General features: G+C 42.1%; 1 protein-coding gene across 1 annotated transcript in view; it reads left to right on the forward strand.

Moving 5' to 3' along the window:
• Positions 1-16,108, forward strand: part of CLOCK (clock circadian regulator) — a 45,391-nt gene that overhangs the window by 11,309 nt on the left and 17,974 nt on the right. Inside the window, exon 2 of the mRNA XM_075259497.1 lies at positions 15,032-15,134. The gene's annotated coding sequence lies outside the window, so the exon portion shown is untranslated. The remainder of the gene's footprint in view (positions 1-15,031; positions 15,135-16,108) is intronic.

A 16,108-nucleotide genomic window follows, 5' to 3' on the forward strand; every position in this document is an offset into this window, starting at 1 on the left:
AGTGATGTGAGTTTGGATTTTGTGGGGGTCCTGGGAAAAACGTATGTGCGCTATTGTGACGAAAAGTAGCCTTTGCGCAATCGAGTGTAGTAACTATGTTTGTGGAAAATTTCAGCCAAATCGGTGGAGCGGGTTTTGCGTGATTGAGGAACAAACATCCAAACACACAAACATCCAAACTCACAAACTTTCACTTTTATAATATTAATAGGATATCAATCTCTTTAATATTCAATGCGGCTCCATCCTGGCTATTTTGTTTCATTTTCTTTTTCATCTCTTGCAATGAATATGGCTGAAGTTTTCACGTCCTCCAGATGTGAGGTTCAGCCTTTTGCTACATTCTGTGTTTTAGAAGACGCAGGACAATTCTCCTATCTTATAAGCAAGTTTCTTGGGAGTTTCAGCACATATCTACTCCATTTTCAACTGTGCCATATTAAATTATTATTTTTAGTGAGATGAAAGGGCTATAGATTTTCTTTGCAGATTTGCAGGCAGAATATCCACATTGATCTTGTAGTACCAATAAAGTGAATGAGGTTCAACTAAATCTCACCCACATACTGCTGACAAAATCCGTAGGAGACTGATGATGCAACTTCCCTGAGGATTTCAACCTGTGCAATATATGGGTTGAAGACTGGAAAAATCTGTGCTAAATCCACATGCAGTACCTACACATATTGCATCAGATTAGTTGCAGAATTTGATACGATGTACAACAGAATATCAGATATGGAAAATGTGTATTTGCGGAGCATTATGAAAATTTCCTGTTACGCTAGGTTCACACCTGCGTTCAGGGTCTCCGTTCTATGGTTTCCGTCTTCTGCATGCCAGAAGACGGAAACCATAGACCGGGTCCGGCCGTGAGCGGCGGTGAGCGTTTTATGCTCTCCGCCGCGAAAACCGGATTTTTTTATCCGGACACAGAGTAGTGCATGTCCGACTCTGTGTCCGGATTCTAAAACCCGATTTCGCGGCGGAGAGCCTAAAACGCTCACCGCCGCTCACGGCCGGACAGCTTTCTCACCCATTCAAATGAATGGGTGAGAAAGAATCCTGCAGGTTTCCGTATCCTGCTCTGTTTTATGCAGGAAACGGAAACCTGCACTACGGACAGGAGAACGCAGATGTGAACGAGCCCTTAAAGGGGTTTTCCGTGGTAAAAATACTGATGAACGAGTCACTATAACATCGATCCCATTCAAGTGAAAGGGAACTGATCTCCAATAAGGCTATGTTCACATTTGCGTCACCACAGTTTTTTCGTCTGCGCCTTTCAGTTTAAAAGCAATGGACCCATTTCTAGTCAATGGGGTCTGTCGGGCACTGTATGTATTTCAGCAGTCCGACTTTCTGTTGTTCTCATTCTCTGATGGACCAGAGCAGCGGAAAACCGACACTAGTGTGACCAGGTCTGGCCACACTACACAGAGCGGAGCTTTCTGCACCCTGCTTCATTCTCTGTGTACTGAACTCAGCTAAAGATGGGGGTGCTGATATTCATAACATCGGCAATAGAACTTTATAGATCTAGTCAACGTCGTCCCTATCTAAATCTGTATGGGAATACAGTATACATAGTAATAGCGTATCTACTAATGGGGTTAATGCTGTGAGCTGTCCTAAACACATAACCCTGTACATACCTATAACATGCACACATCTTACCATAGTTAATGATAATACTACACAACAATACTTCTCACAAGTAACCTGTCACGCCTGCCTTGCTTACTATTCTTGGGCATGCACCAGGCAAGGATTTTAGTACCGTATATGTTGGGTAACACTTATTTAATTCTAGACGGTAAGAATCCGCACGCTGGAGTTTATGAATGCAGTTTGCATATGTCCTAACCCCTTACAGAAGTGGCCACACCTTGCACCAAGCAGAGGACGGTAGAGAGGCTTGGCGCCATATCTTCCTGAAAGTGTCGTTTTACCATCTTTCCTATATCGGGCGTTCACAAAAATCTTTCTGCTCTCTGGGCTTGCAATAGTTAACTGAATGATTTATTATCTGATATTTAGATGCAATTTCTATGAAATCCACAAAAAGTGATCAATGGCTGGGAGGGCTTTTAACCTGTTCTCTGCCATGAACATTTTGATGTGCTGTTTTATGCCATCCTTCTTTATCAACCGTCCTATTTGACAGACCCAGATTTTCTTTACCCCTTTCAAGATTATATAGCATGGTACACCCATGGCCGCAAAAAATTTAAAGGAATCCCACGCTATAACGAAATGACACCTTACTTGTGAGTGGGGGGTTCTTAGGCTATGTCACTTGGTCACTGAGAGAGGAAAAGCGATGACCTAGTTGCCTCACCTCTTCATGCTGCTCTCCACCTTATCAGGGATGGAGACGAGAATGATTGTTCAGGTTGCAGCAGAAGCTGTACTGTATTCTTATGGGCATTTTTAACTAATAGAGCTTCCCAAGGATACATGCACTGACTTATACATTTTAAACATGTGGGGGTGCTAATACAAGCAGGTAATTGCAGTATTTCTACAAGAAAACTTCTTTACTCAAACCTCTTCAGGACCTAAGTGGCCGCCATTACTGCACCGTCTCTGCTGTGTTACATGTGAAAGTGACCTCATGTAGCACGCCAAGAAGAAAAAGGACAAAAGTGTTTTTAGAACATGTAAAAACAAAAAATTGGCTTTTACTATAAAAATTCTCTATAAATAAAGTAAAACTATATATAGTTTTGGCGGTATAGGTGGGGCTCGTACCCACGCCACATTCATTATTCTTTAAGCCTTGACCGCAAAATCTCCACCCTCTGTTATTTATGCTATTTGGTGAATGGCAACACAAGAAGCAAACTATTTCTAAAATGTTTGTATTATGCAAAAGTAGAAAAACATGAACATACACAACTCACTATATACAGTATTTGCATAGTTCAGTTGCATGTCTCCCGTCGTATTGTTAGAGCTGAAGCCTCTTCTAGTGCATAGCTGAGCAGGGTTATGCCTAGGTGTCTTGTGTAATCCACATGTTGTTTGCTTATATAATGCATCTTCAGTAATGCCTCATTGTAGGTGATGGGCCATATTAGCCAGCGGGCTGAACAATGATCTACATTCATATAACGTGTGAGGAATCTGAATATCTGGCCTAGTCCAGTCGTGTGACGGTGTCATATGAGACTCTGCCTGTAAATGATTTATTATTAGGACTATGAATTATTGTACGGAGTGTATTACTTTTGTAGGAGACCCCACTAACATTGGTTGTAAGTATGACGTGTCTTTACTCAATACTAAAATACACTCCTGTTCACACGTGGCCTTGCCTCTCTGACGATACAGATTTGTAGCTGATCATTTTTCCTGCACCAGTCTTGATCTTCCCAAATGTATGGTGCCTTGTTCTGTCAATAACCTCTCGCTCACTGTATTGCACCTGCGCACTCCTTCTATGCTGCCACGGTATTAATGATTCTCCCCAGTGCCCCGAAAATAGTTCTCAATGACATAGGCAGCGCATTGATACTTGCATGTACCTCAGTGGTCACGTGGATGATACAGAACCAGCAATGGCGGACTGACTAGATGAGTGTTTGTTGTTTTTTTTTATCACATTCCCTGCGCTTAAAACTTATGCCCTATTGGGTGCTAGATAGAAATCAATCTAAGGGAGCCTTCACACGGAGTAAACGCGCGTGTATTTTTGCAAAATACATGTATAAAAATAAGACTCCCATTGACTTCAATGACTTTTTACAGGCGTATTTTTACACATGTATTTTGCAAAAATACACGCGCATTTACTCCATGTGAAGGCTCCCTAAGAGGGTGGCAAGAAAGCTTAGTGAATGGTCACATCTCGCACTTTGTCCTCTTGCCTGGGTTTCAGAAAAGAGGAAGACAATCCGTGCTCAGTACAAATAAGAAGTTATTGTTGTGGGATTGCCAGGATGACTCACGACTAAAGTGTTCGGATAATACAACCACCCGGGCTTCATGATCCTGCATGCCGGCGGGCCCACTTTCTCACCAGGTGAAAGAGAATTTTTCGTGACAAGCTGGGCTTTATTATATTACATTTCTATACATATTATATTTGCTGTTTTTAGAAGTACTTATCATTTGATGTGTGAAGAATAGTGAAGATCAAACTAATCTTATACAGAAACCCTACAGTATACTTCACCCTTTTGTCCGCCATTGGCTGCCATCTCTTTTGAAAGCTGTGGTTTTTTGGATATGGCTGATGTGCTGTTAACCTTGTGTTGTGAAAAAGGAAAACTACAATAAAATGTTACTTATTTCTACAACTTTTCAGAAAATGACGCCTTGCTAGAACCCTCATAGTCTGTAGTAGTGTCTACTAATACTTGTGTCTGTATGAGGGATCCATTACACATTCCTAATGTAGCTGAAAGCGAAAAGGATTCTCAATAGCCGCCCTGACTTCAGGGATAACCGCCCTGACATTGGGACTGTCGTAGTCAGAGCTGTGCTGGGACCTGGTAGACTCTGGCAGCTCTGTGACCAATGGTCAGGCTTCTTAACCCCCCCCCCCCATCCACTTTGCCGTTACAGTATAGCGAATTAGCATCTGGCAAGTCCCTGTTTTTTAATCTGCTTTGCGTTCAACCCTTGTGGACATAACCTTTTATTTTTTCTCTTTTCCCGTCAGTATAGTTTAAGGCTGCGTCTAACAGATTCAGTCAAAAATCACTGGACAAAAAAGTCCTCCAAGTCCAACTTTTTTGTCTGGCTGTTTAGTTGAAAAGAACAAACACTATAAGGCTACTGTCACATTAGTGTTGTGCGACTGAGGAATCCATCGCCAAGTAGGACTTTTCTCTCTGCTAATTTTGCGTGGAAACCCCGCGGACCCTGTTATAGTCTATCTACTGTGGGAAATCGCTCAGGAAACAGGGACGCAGACACTGGATTGCACATAAGTTTAGGCTTTATTCACTTGTAGCGCATACACTGCCTTTGCAAAAGCACAGAATAAACAAAACAAAACCCTTCTCGGCTGAGAACTAACTTAAACGTAAGGAAACTTTTCCCTAACTATACAGGAGACTGGCTACCAGTCTCCCACCTTGGCAACAACAACGGGTGGCACAGTACCTGCTTTGGAGGTTTGGTCTGGACAGGTCAGCTCTGTCAGTGTGGTGCCACCCTGCTAGTCCTCACACACAGACTGTTATTAGGGTCTGATTACCCAGCCGACCTCCCTGGTGTGGGCTTTTACCAAACACCCTTTAGCTGCCTGGCTGGAATATACTTACCTTCCCAGACTACACCCTTCAATCTCTCACACTACCTATTATAGTCTACAGTTTCCGTGGGTAACCGCTTTTTAAGTGGCCCCGACGAGTGGAAACCGGTACACTAGTCCGTCAGACTCCATTCATGACCGCTATTTTTGCTGTCCATTTGTCCTTTTGTTCTGATCCTCTGATGGACCACAATAACAGACACCCTGACGCTAGTGTGAACTCAGCATCATATAGTAATGTGCCAGTAGTATGACCCTGATGGGCTTCCCGCTGTACGCCGCCCTATAGTTATTAGAATGGCTAACGTTTTCCTATTATTTTAAGACTATTACTATTATTGTGCAGTTACACCTAAGTCGAGAAAATTGTTGATATCCGAGAGTTTTTCTATGTTGGCGTGCGTGTAATCCGTCCGATCTTTGGCGTGCGGGAGCCGGTTTGTTTTTGTTTTATCCTTCTGTTTGCATCCCAGCTTTGCAGGATAATTTTAGCTGTAGTTGCTAGGAGAGTGCTTTACCCACCTGCTTCGTGAGACGGCACACTCCAGAAACAAATTGCTTCCATTCTTTTTTTTCTTTCAATAGGAGCATTGCCTGGGAGAGGGATGTAAACCCATAACCATGCTTAGAACATTAAGTCATTATGTGCAGGGTCTCCAGTGGCTCTATTTGGCTACAGATTGTGTGTTTCCAGAATTTTCCTATGAATCTGTCTAAATGCTATTATCTATTTTGCTTCGCTTTTCTCCATAGCTAAAATAAGCTTGTACTGCATGTTGTGCACAGACTGAAGTCCTCGCTGATCACATTACATGGCTTCATAGAATCCATATAGTGAGGATACACACAAAGAACATTAGGGGGCAGTGTGGGGAATTTATTAAGCCTGGCGTTCTGTATGTCATTCTTCATTAAGTCGCTAATCAGCACAAGTCACATCTGTATTATTATAGGTTGTCCAGGAAATGCAGATCTCTGGCAGGATCCATGGCAAGGTGAAATATAAAAATACTCATCCATACCCATACTTCTCTGTCACCACCTCCAATTGACTATAAAATGGTGGTGCTGGTGACCATTTTTATTAAATGGTCACTAACTTTTCAGACAACTGAAAAGTGATTCTGGATGTAATGCACTTTAACATCTTGCTGTTTTCTGCATGAAAAACCTCTCTAAAATTCCTGCGACTAGGTCTCTCTTTTCTAGCTATTTAGTTGTTCACTTCTTGTTCTTAGGGGACTTCTGTCCTTAGTAACCAATTGAGATGGGATTGCAGTGAGTGGCGGGGAAGGGTCTGTTCTCTCTTCACACACTGACCAAAGAGGCGAGGGGCTGGTTCTCCTCATAACCTCCATACACAGCTGCTAATAGGTTTCTCTTTCTCTGTCAGAAATCTTTTAAGCTGTATCCTGACTTGTATCCAGGGTGCCTGGGTCTCCTATACTTTGGTCACTTAGGCTTTTGGGTAAAGTTGGGAAAAAGAATGATCAACCCATCTTCAAATTAAAATCCTTCTCCCTAACCATGATCAGTGACTAGATGCTTCTCACAGTGGCTGGCAGCTATTTACAATGTAGTGGGGGGTTTACTCAGGGGTTGGAGTTGGGCTGTGCAAAATTGACACAAAAAAATTGCTCATTCAGCTCAATTGAACAGGTTTTCAAGTAACACATTTCTGCAGCAAGGAACAGTATAATACGGTACGCCTGTGCACATTGCAGGCTTCTCCCCAGATTCCATATCATTTTTTTTTCTATCTTATGAGTAAACGCTAGCTTATTTTGTAGAGTAAAATTACACTTGTAAATGTTGCTATCAATGAAATTTTTTACACATGTAAAAATACACCTGTAAAAATACGCCTGTAAAATGTCATTGAAGTCAATGAGAGTCTTATTTTTACGCGTGTATTTTCACACGTGTATTTTAAAAAATACACGCGCATTTACTCAGTGTGAATGCACTGAGTTTTGTAGAATCCTGTTCTCCACCATTGCACTGCAGTTTGTTTTATTGATGTATTTCCGTTAGTGCATGCTCAGCCTCCATTCCAGTCACACTCCTCCTAACTGCAATCCTGAGGCTGGGGACAACTGGGGATCACATGTTAAACCCCACTAATCTAAGTTACTTCTGGTTGGATACCCCATTTATAGGGATTTTATCATCAGAATCCTTTTTCACAGTACTATCACATTAAGAAAGGCTATTCTTCCCCTACCTTTACATTTCTTTGCCTCCGCCGTTTGGTGATGTTCCTGGTTTTCTCTGTATGCAAATGAGTCTCCGGACAGCCTAGGGGTTGGTCCCCCTGCGCTCAAACAGCACACAGGGCGTCTTCTGCGCTGCCTGAAGACTCTCCAGTGACGCCCTTCTTCTACAGCCACGCGCGTCCTCCTGCATCTTCTTCCAGTGAGGCTGCCTTCACTAGTGTAGTGACCACAGAAAAATGGCGCAGTTGGCGCATGTCTTGTCGGCCATTTTTCTGTGGCCGCTACATGAGCTGTATAGTTCTATGGAGTACTGAGCATGCTGAGTAGCTCTGTAGCGGTATCACTTACGCAGAAGAAGACACAGGAGGATGTGCGCGGCTGTAGAAGGGCGTCACTGGAGAGTCTTCAGGCAGCACAGGGGATGCCCTCTGTGCTGTTTGGAGACTCACTTGCATACGGAGAAAACCTGGAATACCACTGGTACGGCGGCACAGAGAAGAATTCTAGGACATGACCATCTCTACTAAGTCCTACTCTTTCATTCTTTAATAGGTGCCGCTCCACTGATTCTAGTGCAGTTGGAATTTTTTCCCCCACCATTCCTGAGCAATAAATGCTGTTAATTTTGGTACCTGATACACTATTTAGGCGCTGTCCTGTCAGGCAGGAGCAGGCAAGTGGATTTGATCCAGAACTCTGACACTGGCCGCCTCTGATTGGATCTCTGAATCCCCCTCCCTCCCACCATGAGGCACCAAAGTTAATTGCACTGACTGTTTGGGATTGGTGGGGCTGGCAAAAATCATAACAGTGCTGGAATCAGTGGAGCAGCACCTATTAATAGATGCTAAAAACCTGGAGGTGGTGACAGGTCCTTTCCCTTTGTGTTTGTAAAACAGTTTACCTTTAAATTGTGTACACTAGAGATGAGCGAGTACTGTTTGGATCAGCCGATCCGAACAGCACGCTCCATAGAAATGAATGGATGCACCTGGTACTTCCGCTCTGACGGCAGCCGGCTACGTCCATTCATTTCTATGCGAGCGTGCTGTTTGGATCGGCTGATCCGAACAGTACTCGCTCATCTCTAGTGTACACATGTAGTTATGTTATATTATCCCTTTAAGATAACTTGTGTCATCGGAGGATTTTTCTGCCCGGTTTTCACTGCTCAATCATTTTTCTCTTGTGAAATTCCAATAGACTTATAAGGCTTCAGTTATTTTTTGATGTGCATAGTATTAGACTTTCTGGCTGATCCATAATGCCTATCAGTCTGTTACTTGTGGATGTGCGGGCACTACAATGAAGGCAATTTTCTGTAAAATGTTGCTGGGGGCTGGTGTGTTGGCCCCCTCTATCAGGAGCAGTCTTACGTGTCCACCTGGTGTGTCTCGGATGCAAGTTACTTTCTCTTTAATATTGTATGTGATCTTTGGCCTTGTACTTGAACTACATGAACCCATTGACCTGCACGGTTCAGATGACAGCAACGTTTTCTATTACCGCTCCTACTGCCCGTGATATTTGCTATTCTTTAGCACTTGTTAACTTTGCAAGATAACCACTATCGCTATCCTCTGAGAATTTCTACCTTTTCCACAGGAATGCCATGGTGTTTGTGTATCAATATACAGTATGCAGTATGTAGGGGAAAAAGTCCTTTCTAAGACAAGGTTATTGAGGTGACAGCTGCAGCAGGGCAGTATCTGGATCCATACTGGTTGCCTTTATGTTTGTATATCGCCTCCATTGCAAGGAAAGAGATGAATCGGAGGGAAAATATATATATATATATATATATATATATATATATATATATATATATATATATATATATACACACATACACACACACACACACACACACACACACCTTAAGGCTAGGTTTCACGTCTACGTTGGAGTCTTTGTAGGAGACTCTGCCTAAAATTATTGGTGAGAAGTCCTGCAAGGTGTTTTCAGTTTAAAAACAGCAGAAACCCAATGAGGGTCTGCGGCTGTCCACAAGATATTGCTTACTAAGCGAACAGGCTCACTGTCTTTTGGTTCAGAGACCATAACGCTAAGGTGAACCTAGCGTCAGGCCTTACGTTGCGGAAATGCTGCAACATAAGCAGCTTTTCCGCAACATGGCGTTTCAGACTAAAGGTCTAATATGAATTTTTGTGTAGGAACAATGAAGTATACACATAAAAACTACATAAAAGACGCCAACAATTGCCTAGACCTAAACCTATTTGTATGGTCAGAAAGAAAATATTTTTGTGGCACTTTGTGAAAAGCATAGTTATTTCACTAAATAAAATATATAAAGCCCTATGTACACAAAAGGGTTGCAAAACCTATTTTAGGAACTGAAGGACACCAAGCCACCCTATATAAAGAGCAAATCTGTATCCTCTAGGTTACTTTTCCTTTGTTTCGGTGCATGACTACAAACCTGAAGCTATGAGAAGTGTGGAGAGAAAGTAGGTAACTGGGCCAGCAGGTTACTAGGACAATAGAGAATACGCCAGTTCATTGACTTGCTCTTTTACAGCATGTGCCAGATAAATCCCTTCAGGTCTGTTTACACAGCGCAGTGTTACAACCCTTTTCCCACAGTATCTATGAGAGGAGGCTTTCTTCACAGGTCGCCAGATATGCCGCCAGATATGCGTGCGCCCTGGATCTGTGAGCTCAGCACTTTTTAGCTTCCTTAATCTCCATTTCTGCTGCCTTTCCCTATGTATTCATGAATATAGATCTGAGCAGACTGATGTGCTATGTCATGGGTTGTGTGATTTATCTGCGACTTGTTGTGGTGTGTTTTATGGCTATTAGACATGTCGTAAGCAAGTTGCAGTAATGTTTAGCGCCCACTTTAGCCTGCTCTCACATGAACAATACACATTGTACTTCCTAGTGTATTTCTGTTTTAAATCCGTGTGCGTTCTGCATGTCTCCAGTTTTTTTGGTTTTTTCTACATGCATTACTTACCATAAGTCTGTGAAAAACATGGACAGCACACAACAACTTCCACATACAGTCCTTTTTTCACAACCCAATAGATTTCAATAGCTGAAATGAGAAGAGTAAAAAAGTAGTCCTTGAAAACGGGATAGTGAAGTCTAAGGCCCCGTTCACACGGGGCAAGAGGGGGCGTGTTTTGGTGTTGAATCCACGCCATAATCCGCTCCCTCACAATAGCAGTCTATGTACACGGCTAGCTTACTTTTTTCCGTGAGTGGCATGTTGTCACTCATGGGAAAAAGAAGCGAGCTGCCCTTTCTTCAGGCGGATTCCGCTGCTGATTCAGCTGCGGTGTCTGCCTCACAGCAGCATGCTCCGGACTAGGCACATTCATTTGGGCCTACTTCGGAGTGGGAAGCCGCGACTGTTGGAAGCCGCAACAGTCGTAGCAGGCGCATTTTGGCCCTATTCTGACGCGGCTTTCTGCGTCAGAATCAGTACCAAAATCCACCCCCCTTGCCCCGTGTGAACTAGGCCTAAGTTGGAACCAGTTTTGGTTGGAGTCAGGAAAAAAGTCACTGACTTTGGCGCAGGCTTCAAACTAAAATACATTATTTTTCTATATTATACAATTATTATTGTATGTTTAGATAAACAGAATATTACATATCTACTTTCATAGGGATTCAATGGCTAGATGTTTAATGAATGCGCTGCTTCTGGCTGTTCCCGGTATTAGACATTTATGAAGGAGTCTGAGCACGATTCCAACTGTGGAAAAATAGGAGTCCCTGCATGTAATATTTTCCTTTTTTCAGTGCTTCTTGGTATGTGTGCGCTCTGAAGCAATACAGATTTGTGAATGAATGCATTAAATTCAATGGATCCTGTAGTTAGGTCTTCAGTGTCCATTGTGTCTGGGTCTCGGACAACCCCTTTAAGGCTGTAGCATAATGGATGGGAATCTCAAAGGCGTGACTTGAAACTCCTGGTCCCCAATGGAAAATCTGTAATGGGGTCCCTACCTAACATGTGCCATTTAGAATAGGGGTACAGTCTAGGGTCCAGAACTGATAACAGCTGCTGCCTCTGCACCCCCTCTGTGTATCAACAGCCCATCTGCATGCTGCACATGTGCATTATTGATGCAGGTTTTACCAGCGGATTTACATCCTTCAAAGACAATGTAATGGCAGGTGTAGGAAGAGATTTCAGGTACCGATGAGGCACAAATTGAGACAGAGAGGTACACTGGATCTGCACGTTGGGTACCAAGAGTCCTAAAGGGCTCAATAAAGCATTTCACTACAGTGAGCTCACATTGGATGTCTTCACTATTGACTAATGTCTTATGACAGGGATTAGATGAGCAGAGTTCTTGATGTGCAGAATTATTTATTTGTGTCTTAATAGGTTTCTTTTTTCTGTTAAGTTGTGTTTTTTTTCCGTATATATCATATGCATGATGATTGTTCTACATGTATATGCTGTTACCTATCGTGAGCATTACCTGGAGGTGCAGCCACCACTAGACGACCTTTCTTTCCATAATATGAGGTCCTGTTTAATATATGTGTGCTTCAGAAAGATGAGCGCACCCAATACCTCCATCTCTATGGAATGCTCTCATAGTCACCGTGTGAACTGAGGTACTAGAGAAAAGAAAAATGAAAGGTCCAACATAGAGGGCTAATAATAATAATGTAGCATAAAATCCAGTACACTCTTCTTGCAGATTAATATAACTATTATTGTGACATCAAATGAGAAATATCCAGGCAGTTCAGTAGGGAAAAAAAGTCTATTCCATACAGTGCTGGACGTTTCGGTCTATTCAGACCTTCCTCAGCATATCTGTAGCACAGTTAGGATTAGAGAGCTGCGCCTGTGTCTGTAGCGCGGTACACTTCAGTACGCTGAGGAAGGTCTGAATACACCGAAATGTCCTGCTCTGTACGGTTACTGAAATGAATCTCTGGACCGATACATGTCTTGGATATATTCCTGGGCAAAGTTATAGTAAGTGGTTGTATTACATTTTGGAACTTTCTATATTCAGTAAGCCTTGCTTTCTATCAGAATGTAACATTGTGCATAAACTTGTTTAGTGCGAGATCCAAAGAGGGAGCTGTGTACACATTGTATATGCTGTCCAGTGAATTTGTCGGTGTGTTTTTACATTGCACTAAGGCTTAATGTACAGAGGATCCTTCTGAGATCTCTGTCAGTGACTAAATTAAAGAGGGGGGCGTCCCCTTTGATCATGCTGCAGTCATGGATTACAGTGATCAAAGAGGTCAACAGCCCTCATTCATTCTTCTATCCCAGCCATAGAGCAGGAAGCTGCTTTAAGAGGAATTTAAGGAATTCGTCAACCTCATATTTTCACCTATTGTGAGTAAAGTTGCTGAGTCCCCCCATCCCCCCCCCCCCCCCCAATCCTTACGTGTGCATACTGTACTAGAAGCTGCAATAAATGCTGACATATTACAGTACACACACAGTGTCAATGACTAATCTCTTCATGGTCTGGTGTCAATTTTCTAATGTGAAATATGGAATTTCCACACGATACAAATATTTTTGTTTTTTGCCACATACTGCCATTGTGTTCTGTTGCACCAAAACGTTGATACATTGATTCATCTATGCTCTATGCTTTGCATCTGCCCGTTCTGAATCCCTATAAAACAGATTTATCACAAATGGTTGCACAGTGCGCTGTCTCTTCTGACGGAATAGTCAAAGGGTATCTTAAAAAATTTAAAATAAAATAAAAAAAAAATTGTTTGTCAGTCTGGGACAGATCCGCGCCCCACTCCCCCTTCATGCTGAGCATGCGCAGAGAAGAATGAAGAGGGGAAAAAGAATTGCAAAACGGACACAGATTGTGTCCACCTTTGATATACCTCAATGTTTTGTTTTGTTTTTTAAATGGATTTGTTGCTGTCAGTCCGTATCCTTATTTTTTTGACCGAAGTTAAAGCGTTGCAAGTTCTAGTTTTGTCTCCGTCCAAAGGAACAGATACATGGGGAGAATTCTCCAAATACAACCCTATGGATGGCTGTGAAAAGCTATTGAGGTCAATGGGATTATTATACGAGCCCTTCTAAACAGATCACAGAAATTGATTCCGTGCAGAGACAACAACACTGATGTGAACCCAATCTGACCCATTATATAGAAGGACCTACAGAATGTGCAAGGGGTGTTGTGTCCTCTTCCCAGTTGGCAGGTGTCAGGGGAAATCCTTTTTGCTCTCTGGGAGATAATACTGGTGCAGGATGATAGAGGTGTATAAAAGAGTCAATTCGAATAGTATTCAAAATATAGTTTCGAATACCTCGCTCCCATAGGAATGAATGGAAGCGGCTGAACAGCAAGGGGTTAATCGCCAGCCTCTTCCATTCATTCCTATGGAGCAAGGTATTTGAAACTGTAGTTTCGAATACTATTCGCTCATGTCTAGTGTATAACAAAGGCCGCCTTTTCCCTTGTGTTCATGTATATGGGCGAGTAGGGCAAAATAGCGGTCAGCCCTTTTATAGTGAAGTCCAGGTTAGGTCTCTTTTCACACTTGGGTTTTCTGCTCTTTCCATATTTTTGACTGCAATGACAATACAAGCTTTAATACTGTTCTTATCATCAAATGCACACAAAACATGGCCTAGTATCTTAGTTCTTCTGTATGATATAAGAATAGACTTGGAACAGTGAGAATTGGACCAATTCTCAATTCTTGTTTCTTTAGGAGGCAGTTTTGCATTGGGGGGCTGTAAATATATAGAAATATACAGAAAGCTAGTTGCTAGTTCACCTCCCTGTATGGAAAATCTGGATCGGACTAGGCATACTTTTGGGTGGATTATCATGAACTATACCTAGCTATAAAGGGCTGTGGAGAGGCCAAACCTCCGAACCCTCTATTCTTCTACATCTCCTGCCCTGACCCCCAACCCCTTGTAAATGACAGCCATGCTCAGGCATGTGGATCAATTCTATTTAATCATGTTATACCATTTTATATGTATAGTTTATTTCATATTTACGGTCATGGAGTTGGAACCAATTTTGGATTGAGTTGGAAAGAATTAACGACTCCAGTTTTAACATAAAATAACTATTTTTCATTATTTACTGTATATACTCGATTATAAGCCGACCTGAATATAAGCCGAGGCCCCTAATTTTACCACAAAAAACTGGGAAAACCTATTGACTCGAGTCTCTATAAATGCTGTGCAGCTCTTTGAGTCACCGTCGCTCGTGACAGGCTTAGATCCTCTGGCGTGCCCCGCGTGCCTTGAGATATTGTAATGCTGGCATGGATGCCATTGTAAATTCCTACCATGTATGGTGATGAATCATCTGTCAGTTCTTAACTACCTACAAGTTTTCCGTTTATGATGCCTTTAGTAGCCTCCTGTATAAGGTGATGGATTTCTGAACATAATGGGGGTGATTCTAGTAGGAAATTTATGTGGCGTTCTCTGATATCGGAACCTATATATTTACCTTCAGTCATCCAGTGATGTGCATGTGTTGTAAGTGGAGCCATAATCTTTGTTCACATCTTTCCTTGTTTCTTACAGATCTTGCATCTTGAGATGCTGGTGTGCGTCTGAAGATTTAACACTCTCTTGTTACCCACCCACTCTGCAGAGGAGATCGTTCACTCTGACTGCACATTGCAAGGTAACCACTAACGTGATCACCAAAAAGCTAAAAGTTATGGGGGTAAAGGAATAAGAAAGGAGAGAAATGCCAAGTGTTGTTGTGTTCCTTCTCCATGGGTTTTAGTAAAATGAACAGTGTTCCCCAAGATCATAAAAATCTTTGTTTGGGTCTACATGATTCAAGCGCACATATCTTCCGAGTCCCTCTGCTGTATGGAGGTGTCCTCAGATCCTTCCCTCTGCCCTAAGGCTCTACCTGTATTATTTCCAGGGATCTCAATGCATATAACAAGGCTGGATAATTATGACCTAAATCAATTAATGGCAATTTAGGCCTTGTCACCGTAAATCACATGACCATGATCAGACTTTTATCCTCTAGAAGTAACAGAATGAATGACAGCAAACTGAAATCTAGAAAACCCTGAGGAGTTGATACAGAAAGTATATTGCAAAATTGTACAACTCTTTATTATAGAAACCATAACATTTGTCTCTCAGTATTGGTCTGAAAGTGGACAACCCCTTTAACCAATTGACTTATAGTGGGATCCTTGGGGTTCCATTGCAATGTCTGTCAATTTGATAAGAAAAATGGCGCTGCTTGCATCACTATTCTACCCATCAATATGTCATAACTGTGAACAGAGCATTAGATAATCTCGACTTCTAAAGGGTATTTTTATTCATAGTTGGGGTCCAGTTTTCAGTGCTGTTTTATTTTGACAAATTACAGTACAATTTCTGTGAATGAGGTTTTTGATTCTCTACAGATTTCACTACATGTGACAGATTCTTCAATGTATGGGTTTGTGCCGGACGTGTTACAAATTTGATATTAAAAAATTTTCTGCCTGTATTACGTTCTGGCCTCACCGAAAGTCTCGTGATACAAATGAATACTTCAAGTCGTTCCATAAAAAATTTAGAAGTCGTATGGTTATGTCTTGTCTTATAACGGTATTGTGGATCCCCCATCCCTACGGACTTGGG

This window comes from Leptodactylus fuscus, chromosome 1 (genome assembly GCF_031893055.1).
Source record: "Leptodactylus fuscus isolate aLepFus1 chromosome 1, aLepFus1.hap2, whole genome shotgun sequence".
Lineage (NCBI taxonomy): Eukaryota > Metazoa > Chordata > Amphibia > Anura > Leptodactylidae > Leptodactylus > Leptodactylus fuscus.